We start from the raw sequence: 9,816 nt of genomic DNA, 5'->3' as shown, positions 1-9,816 counted from the left end.
CAAGCCCTTGGAGGATCCTGTAACCCCCTGTGATGGTTGATCCAGCTGATTTTGAGATGGAGTTGTTGATCCGGAGCCAGCGGTGGCCCCTGAGCCAGGCGTTGCTCCTAACACCGCATTGGAGCATGACCCTGTTCATGCCAATGCACCTGCTGTTGCTCCTTGATTGATCATCTGCTTGGACGAGAGAAAATTTGGGGTAACTGTGCAAGACAATTTATTATTACGGGGGCCCACGTAATAACGACTTGTAGTGCACAGAAATTCTGGTGGACTCTGCAGGTCAAGCTAATGAAAACCAAGGTAGCAAGAAATAACCCGAACACGAATGACCAAGGCAATGAAGCCTCGAGTTCATTCTATTTCAAGCAACAAGCCATTGGCAAGCCTGTGTGAAGGCTCAGAATTTATTTCCTCACCTATACATTGAATATATTTTCGTGTGAAATTGGGTGACTACATGATGGCTTATGGTGCTATGTATCTCATAGACAATTGAAATGTTGTCTAACCCGCTTCATGCCACTTCGGCAGAAGAGAATGCCACCCAGGCGTGACACAAACACCAGTACGTTGCCAAGGATAGAAGCCGAGCTGCAAAAACGCATCTCACAGGCAATTGCACGACATGAAGCCCTCCGCTTTAAGCACAGCGATGGCACTAATGGAAATAACCCTCCAATTGACTGCACCTATGAGCAGCTCCTGAACTGCAAGCCTTTGAACTTCGACGGAACAGGAGGCGCCATTGCATTTGTTCGTTGGTCCGAAAAGATTGACTCCATTCCAAGAATGACTAACTGTTTGCCCCAACAGAGTGTTACCTTTACCTCGGGGTCATTTCTGGATGGCACACTCTCATGGTGGGACCATCAGGTTCAGGCCCTTAGCACGGATGCTACTTATGCACTGAGCTGGGACGAGCTCAAGGAAATGATTGAGAAGAAATGTTGTTCTAGGACTGGAATCCAGAAGCTTAAGGTGGAGTTCTGGAATTTGAAAATGGACAGACCAGAGATTCCTTAACATGTCCAGCAATCGCACGACTTGCCTAGGGTCGTCCCCCACTAAGTCATTATTGTTGTATAATACAGTTATGTACGTGTAAGCTTTACATTGTGGTCTCGATTTGTGGTAATGCAATCGCAGTATTCTCATCACTTGTGATGTTTGATCTATGGTTTATGTTCTATGACATGAGATGTTATGTGGCTGATTTATTGATAGCATGAGATGTTATGTGCTGATATTGTTGAATACATACGTACATTTTACCTGCTACGACCTAACCTACGTGAAACATCTTTTAGAAGATGCCACGAAGACGCGAAATGCGCATGCCCACCTCAGAGGCGGAACTTCAAGAGATAATTGCTGCAGCTATCTCACAGCACGAGGCCCTACGCTCCGAACCTAACAGAGGCACCTCAGAAAATAACGGTTGTTCCTACTGGCACTTCCTCAACTACAAGCCTCCGAAGTTCGACGGCACTGGGTTGTACGCCAGAACAACAAGTCCCATATGTTTCTGAGTTGTTTCAAGATGGAGCTCGATTATGGTGGAATCTTCAGGTTCGAATAATGGGCCTAACTACAGCATACGCGTTAACTTGGGATGAGTTGAAAGGAATAATGCGTAAGAAGTATTGCACCCAAACAGAAACACCGTGGTTGGAAGGTGAATTCCAGAGCCTGATAATGGAAGGTCCGAAAATGTTGGAATACATGCAAAGACTTCATGATTTGGCACGAGTAGTTCCGTACTTGGTGGAACCAGAATTGAGGAAACTAGGACATTTCATTTGGGAATTGGCACCTCAAGTCCTGAGCTTAATGACAGCATCTACGCCACCAACAACTATGGCTGCAAGTAAGATGGGCTTGGCACTCGTTACGGAAGCCATTAGACTAGAAAAACTTGCAAACCCTGATAGGGAGACTCAGGTAGAGTCGTCTGGAAAGAACAAAAGGAAGCTTACCGAAGATACCCGAACGAATAATGATGAACAAAGATCTATTCGAGGTTGTTTTGACTGCGGAGACAAAGGGCATTTCAAGAAAGATTGCCCTAACAACAGACAGGCCAATGATAAGATTTACTTAGAAACTAAATCAAGACGTGCTGGGTGCAAGTATCACCATGAATATGGATGTCGAAAGCCTAGGTGCGAAAGAAAAGGGCACAACAAGGATGGTTGTGGGATGAAGAGTCCCAGACAAGGAGAAAACCGTAACAACGCTCAAGGTGGAAGCAGGAAAGGAAATGGCCGAGTGCTAGGATGCTTCCATTGTGGGGACATTGGACATCTTAAGAGGGAATGCCCGAAGTTGAAACAAGACCGTGAAAGAACACCCAGCATCGGAGTTTGTGAAGCATGCCAGGATCCAGGCGTGATTACTGGTACGTTCTTTAACAACCAAAACTTTTGCATCTATTTTGTTTGATACTGGTGCCGATCATAGCTTCATGTCACTAGAATTTAAGAATATTCTTGGTTTGACGCCTAGTAAGTTAGACGTCCCATATTCGAGCGAATTAACAAATGGAAAACTAGTGGAGACCAGTGAAGTTGTCCAAGGATGTGTGATGGAATTCGGAGGGCAAGGGTTTACGCTAGGCTTACTACCAGTCCAGTTAGGAAGCTTCGACGTCGTAGTAGGAATGGATTGGTTATCAGGAAACAAGGCCGAGATAGTTTGTCATGAAAAGGGTCGTTCGTATCCCGACCGAAGATGGCGAAACAATTGTGGTTCACAGAGAGAAGCGTGATACGCCGTTAAGAATTATCAGATGCTTGAAGGCGCGAAAGTGTTTGCAGAAGGGATGTGCTGCCTTCCTGGCACACATTGTGGATAAGAAAGCTGAAGAACCGAAGATCGAAGACATCCCTGTCGTAAGGGAATGTCCAGAAGTCTTCCCAGAAGGCTTGCCTGGATTGCCGCCTCAGAGGCAAGTGGAGTTTCGCATCGATTTAGTTCCAGGCGCCGCGCCTGTGGCTAAGGCACCGTACAGACTAGCTCCGTCTGAGATGCAGGAACTGTCGACACAACTTCAAGAGTTGTTAGACAAGGGATTCATCCGACCGAGCTTCTCGCCTTGGGGAGCCCCTGTACTATTTGTCAAGAAGAAGGACGGTAGTTTCCGTATGTGTACCGACTACCGGGAGTTGAACAAGCTGACGGTCAAGAATAGGTATCCTCTGCCAAGGATTGATGATCTGTTTGACCAACTGCAAGGTTCAAGCTTTTACTCAAAGATCGATCTTCGATCTGGATACCATCAGTTAAGGATACAAGAGTAAAGTATCTCGAAGACAGCCTTCAGAACTCGTTATGGACACTACGAGTTCCTAGTTATGTCGTTTGGGTTAACAAACGCACCTGCAGTATTCATGGATTTGATGAATAGAGTTTGCAAGCCGTATTTGGACAAGTTCGTGATAGTGTTTATCGACGACATTTTGATTTATTCAAAGACGAAGGCTGAGCACGAGCAGCATCTTAGAGCTATTCTGGAGCTGCTAAAGAAGGAACAGTTGTACGCCAAGTTCTCTAAGTGCGAGTTTTGGCTACGAGAAGTGCAATTCCTTGGGCACGTGGTGAATGGAGATGGAATACATGTTGATCCCACAAAGATCGAGGCGATCAAGGATTGGGAAACGCCAAGGACGCCAACCGAGATTCAGCAATTCTTGGGTTTGGCTGGCTATTACCGAAGATTCATTGAGGATTTTTCCAAGATCGCTCAACCATTAACGCCCCTCACGCAGAAGGATAAGAAGTTTGATTGGGGAATCAAACAGGAAGAAGCGTTCCAGATATTGAAAAATAAGCTTTGCAACGCGCCAATCTTAGCACTACCAGAGGGTACAGATGATTTTGTGGTATACTGCGCCGCATCGCATCAAGGATTGGGTTGTGTGTTGATGCAACGCCAAAAGGTTATTGCCTACGCGTCACGCCAAGTGAAGTTACATGAAAAGAACTATACCACACACGATTTGGAACTCGGCCCAGTGGTTTTTGCCTTAAAAATCTGGAGACACTACCTTTATGGTACGAAGTGCACGATCTTCACATATCACAAGAGCCTCCAACACATATTCAACCAGAAAGAGTTGAATATGAGGCAAAGACGATGGGTAGAGCTGTTGAATGACTACGACTGCGAGATTAAGTATCATCCAGGGAAGGCGAGTGTGGTCGCCGATGCCCTAAGTCGAAAAGAGAGAATCAAGCCCATAAGGGTTAGGGCTTTGGAGATGGTTATTCGAACCGATTTTCCTCTGCGCATTCGTGCCGCACAGAAGGAAGCTCTCAAGGAGAGAAACCTTGAAGAAGAGTATCTCCGTGGGAGGGAGAAGTTCTTGGTACCAAACAAGGAAGGAACGTTGTGTTTTGAGAAAAGGATTTGGGTTCCACTGTTTGGTGGTTTAAGGAAGGTTATTTTCGATGAAGCTCACAAGTCGCGATACTCTATCCATTCTGGAGCGGATAAGATGTACCAGGATCTTAAAGATTACTATTGGTGGCCTAAGATGAAAGGCGATGTGGCTGTTTATGTGAGCAAATGTTTAACATGCGCCAAAGTTAAGGCGGAATACCAGAAGCCTTCGGGACTTTTGCAGCAACCAGAGATTCCCAAGTGGAAATGGGAACAAATCTCTATGGATTTTATTACGAAGTTGCCAAGAACGCCAAGAGGCCATGACACTATTTGGGTAATAGTGGACCGCTTAACGAAGTCAGCACACTTCCTACCTATCCGAGAGAAGGATAATACGAGCAAATTGGCCGAAATTTACATGAGAGAGATTGTTACACGCCATGGAGTACCTCTCTCAATCATCTCCGATAGAGACGGAGGTTCGTATCGAGGATATGGCAATCCTTCCAGGAAGCTTTTGGCTCAAAGTTGAATCTGAGCACTGCTTTTCACCCGCAGACCGACGGCCAAAGCGAGCGGACGATACAGACGCTGGAAGACATGCTGAGAGCATGTGTGATGGATTTGGGCGGTAGCTGGGATAAACATTTGCCTCTGGTGGAGTTTTCATACAACAACAGCTACCACACCAGTATTGGTGCCGCGCCATTCGAAGCTTTATATGGGCGCAAATGCAGATCACCGCTCTGTTGGTCTGACGCAGGTGATAGACAGTTGGTTGGTCCTGACATGGTACAGGAAACCACAGATAAGATCGCACAGATACGAGATCGCATCAGTGCGGCTCGTGACCGGCAGAAAGCCTACGCGGATCGAAGCAGGAAACCTCTAGAGTTCGAGGTTGGTGATATGGTTTTGTTGGAGGTATCACCCTGGAAGGGTGTGGCACGCTTTGGGAAGCGTGGGAAGTTGAATCCAAGGTATATTGGACCGTTCAAGATCTTGGAAAGAATCGGGTTAGTAGCATACAAGTTGGATTTACCCGCTGAACTAAATGGTGTTCACGATACATTCCATGTATCCAATCTGAAGAAGAGTCCAACACAAGTTACCGTTGCCATTCCCACCGACGAAATTCATGTTGACGACACGCTCCATTTCGTTGAAGAACCTGTTGAGGTCACGGATTGGAAAGTAAACAAGACCCGCCGGAGCAGTGTCAAGCTCGTCAAAGTTTGTTGGAATGCTAGACAAGGTCCTGAATTCACCTGGGAGCGTGAGGACCGAATTAAAGAGAAATACCCCCACCTATTTCCTGAGAACCCTGCTTCTACAAGCAGAACTTAAAATTTCGGGACGAAATTTTTCTAACGGGGGGAGAATGTGACAACCCTCATTAAACCAGGTATCCGTACTATTTAATTAATAATTAATTGCTGCTTAATTACTGTGCTTACTTGAAATTACTGATAAACTGCTACTTGACTGTTGATACTTGTACATATCTGCATCATACTTTGAATTCCGTCACTACATTATCTACATGCTGAACTCTAGTGACAAACATGATGCACAAAAGCACAGTAGCATTTGAACGGATAACCTATTGAACATGCTGATAAAGCCAGCATCAGGCAGACACTGCCTCTAAGGCCTGTATGAGCCAGAAATATTTTACTACACACATAGTGAGTGTAGGGATACAAGGATTGTAGAACTGCGTCTCTAGGAATAAGATATAATGACTGGATGTGCCTAAAACGTACTCTAAGCACAAAACACAGCACTTTAATTAACATATCAGCTTCTGGCTAACTAATAAAGTGCCAAAACATGAGAAAATATTCCCGACACTTTGTAGAATGAGTTGTGTCACTAAAAGTATTATTAACGACACTTAAAAGCTTTGTTAAGCACATTAACGGATTACTATCCAACCGAACAACCGGACTACACCCGGAACATAAAAATATTGACATTTACATTATTTATCTTTTTCTGAGCCAGTTAGGGTCCCTGAATACCTTAACACCCGCATTATAACACATCACACCACTAACCGAGTTAATCTCTAAACTAACCTAGTTTAACATAACTAATGCCTAACTAACTAGTTAGAATCGGACCAAGACCCCCCCCCATCCTAACCGGCCCCAAACAAGGGGGACACACCTTGTACTAACTTGATTTGTTTAATCCCATATGTTTAGTATCAAGTAGACACAAGATCCTTTGGTTTATAACTTAAACATTGTCTATAAGTATGAAGGATGGCACAAGAGATTAATCACTTCACACTTCACTCAAACTTTCTCTCTTTCCCTCTTGCTCACCCCACGGCCGAACCCCCCTCTCCCCATCCATCCATTTTCGGCTTCCACCTTGCACATTCCAAGCATATACAAGTGATAAGGGTCGCATACGAGGAGTCTTGGAGCAAGCGGAAGGCAAAGGACCTCGTTATCTTGCTTTTATCCACCACTTTTTCGCATAGATTCTTCCCTAGCCTCGAGCTAGAGGTATAACACTTAAAACTCATACTCGAACTAATCTAAGGTGGTTAATAAGATTTGTAACGGTTAGAATGCGGAAACTTATCTTTTGAAGCTTTAAAGTCTACTAAAACATGAATCTTGTTGGTTAAAAGCATAATAGTTGTGTAAAATTTGTAGTATTTGAAAGTTGTGAATATTTAAGCCCGATCTATGTTGTGGTAGCTCGGATCACCATTTAACCCGGTTTGGTTAAGGTCATGGATCTTGACATAAGCTTGTCTTGAATGGTACAAGGGTTAGAAGGTGAAACTCTACCACACGAGAAACATGAACTTGTGTAAAAGTATTTTTACTTGTAAAATAGTGTTTAAAACTAGCGGATCTACGTATCTGCAAGTGGTATTTTCAAAGGACCAAGTGTCGAGAAAATCATGTTTTCTAAAAGTCGGATGACACACTAACAAGTATGATTTTCACAAACCACGAGTGTATAAACACTTGTGAAAAGAAAAGTTTCTACAAAATAACAATCTTTGTGAAAGATGACGGGAAGTTGTAAAGATGGATTTACTTTAAAAACGAGGTTTTTACGAAAATGAACTACTTTATATAAAGATCCACAAAATATAACAGGATTTACACTATAGTTTTCGGAAAAACTACAAGTTCATGCGATTATGCGATTTACATACTTGTCGACTAGCTTGATGTGTCGGAAATTGTTGATTGAAATGAAGAGTTGTTGAAAATGATTTTGTAAAAGAAAATGATACGCTTGAAAGCGTGGCCACCTCCAGTTACAGAGGAAACTCTGGCGAAATTTTTCTAAAAACCTAACACTTAGAATTATGTACAAGTGTTAGAATTATTTTTGATATGTTTTCAAAATATATTTCGCCATGACTTTATTTACTAAATAATCGGAGGTGGGATTTTCACAAAACTAAACGTGATAAATATATACTTAGTAAATATATTTTCACCACACTGTTTATGATTATTTTGTGAAAATACATAAATATTATTTTTAGAATAAAAATAATATTTCGAACGATAACAGATCCAAAATAATACAAACGCTTACACGACAAACATATAAGTTACACCGGTAATTATTATTACCACTTAATCGTTAAAACGTAACTTACGCATTATACGGAAATATTCATGAACGCGTATTTTGTCAACGTATTAATCTTGGAAGTACTATGTGAAGTGAAAATATAATATTTTTGAGAAAAATATTTATATTTTGGAATTGGAAGTAAGAATATATTAAGTGGGACTTAATGGTATAATCCAAACGCACATGTATTAAATCCCCCATCCTTGGGAAGGAGATTAACTACCAAGTACATGCAAAATATAAACACGAAATAGTTGTCTAACTATTTCCCAAAAACCTAAACTATAAAGCTAAGGCACGGCCATCCGTCTAATAGAATTAGTACATGTAGGTCGTCGCACAGCTGACATTCGGAGTACTTGGTAGAGACGCACTGACTGTGAGTTCATGTCCCCCTTTTCTCTTAACTGTTTTCAGTTTTCTAAACTGCGGGGGTGAAATACATGTTACTATGATTACGAGTACTTTTACACATGGTATGGCTAGCGTAAGGAGGGTTACTACTTAGATCATGTGAGTGGGTAGGCACAACTTGAGGCCATTAATCCTCATTGTAGGACCGAGGGACAGTAGCGATAGATCTATCTGGGTGTAGCGAGCCCAGCCCCAGGCCCAGCATAACGGACCTCGGGGTGACTTTGTGCCCAACGCATAAATCCGCTAGGTTTGAGTCTTCCTACTTGCACTTCACACATAGCAATGGCCTTGCAAACCATTGGTGATCTCTTTTTCCTTATTTGCTACATACCAGGATTTTTAATAAATACAAAGGTTTATTTACTCACTTACACATGAACTCGCTTAACATTATTGTTGATTTTTCAACTTACATGTATTTCAGGGAATTAAAAGATCTGGCACGGTATGGCACGTTTTCCCGCTACACTAGTTTCCATGGTCATCCGGGGTTTAGGGAATGTGACTCTTTCCTGGACAAGTCACAGTCCTTAAACTATGTTTATGTTATGTTTAAGTTGTAATGTTTGTTGAACAAGGTTATGGTTGTTAGGGCGTGATCCCGTTTTAAAACAATGGTACTGTATTTGGTTTTTAAACCTTAATGGATGATTCTTGCATGTTTTAATTCATATAGCTTTGTTATGATTAAGCTATGGTATTAAGAAGTCACACCAAATTAACCACGCTTCCGCAAAGCCAGGGTGTGACAGCTTGGTATCAGAGCTCTGATCATAGCGAACTAGGATTCCTTCTCGAGTCTAGACTATGATCACTAGGGCTCTCACGAAAACATTTTTACTTCATACCACTTAAGTCCAGATCCAAAACGTTTTTACAAACCAATGTTGAGCACATTTTATTTATTCATTATTAGGCTCAGAGGCTGAGGCTCGGTCTTGGAGGCCGAGGCTCGATCTTAGAGATCGAGGAAGATGTTTATTTATTATTTTGAGGCTCAGTCTTGGAGACTGAGGCTCGGTCTTGGAGGCCGAGGCTCGATCTTAGAGATCGAGGTAGATGGCTAGTGAGACTAGGAAGAGTAGGCTCAGTCTTGGAGGCTGAGGCTCGGTCATGGGGACCGAGGCTCGGTCTAAGAGGTCGAGGTAGATAATAGAGCAGTCTTGGAGACTGGGAGAAATTTGGCTAGTGGGACTAGGAGTGTCAGTCTAGGAGACTGGGAGGCTAGTGGGACTAGGAGAATTATTTGATTGTTTATTGTTGACTAACATGTTTATATGATTATATGATTGATTGTTATACGTATATGTGTTTGTGTTACAAACGTCATGCCTTCATCATATACCAGAAAGATGGACACTACGAATCCCATGGCCATAGTATCAGACGAC

This window comes from Helianthus annuus, chromosome 11 (assembly GCF_002127325.2).
Source record: "Helianthus annuus cultivar XRQ/B chromosome 11, HanXRQr2.0-SUNRISE, whole genome shotgun sequence".
NCBI classification, from domain to species: Eukaryota; Viridiplantae; Streptophyta; class Magnoliopsida; order Asterales; family Asteraceae; genus Helianthus; species Helianthus annuus.
This window is presented reverse-complemented; position numbering follows the sequence as displayed.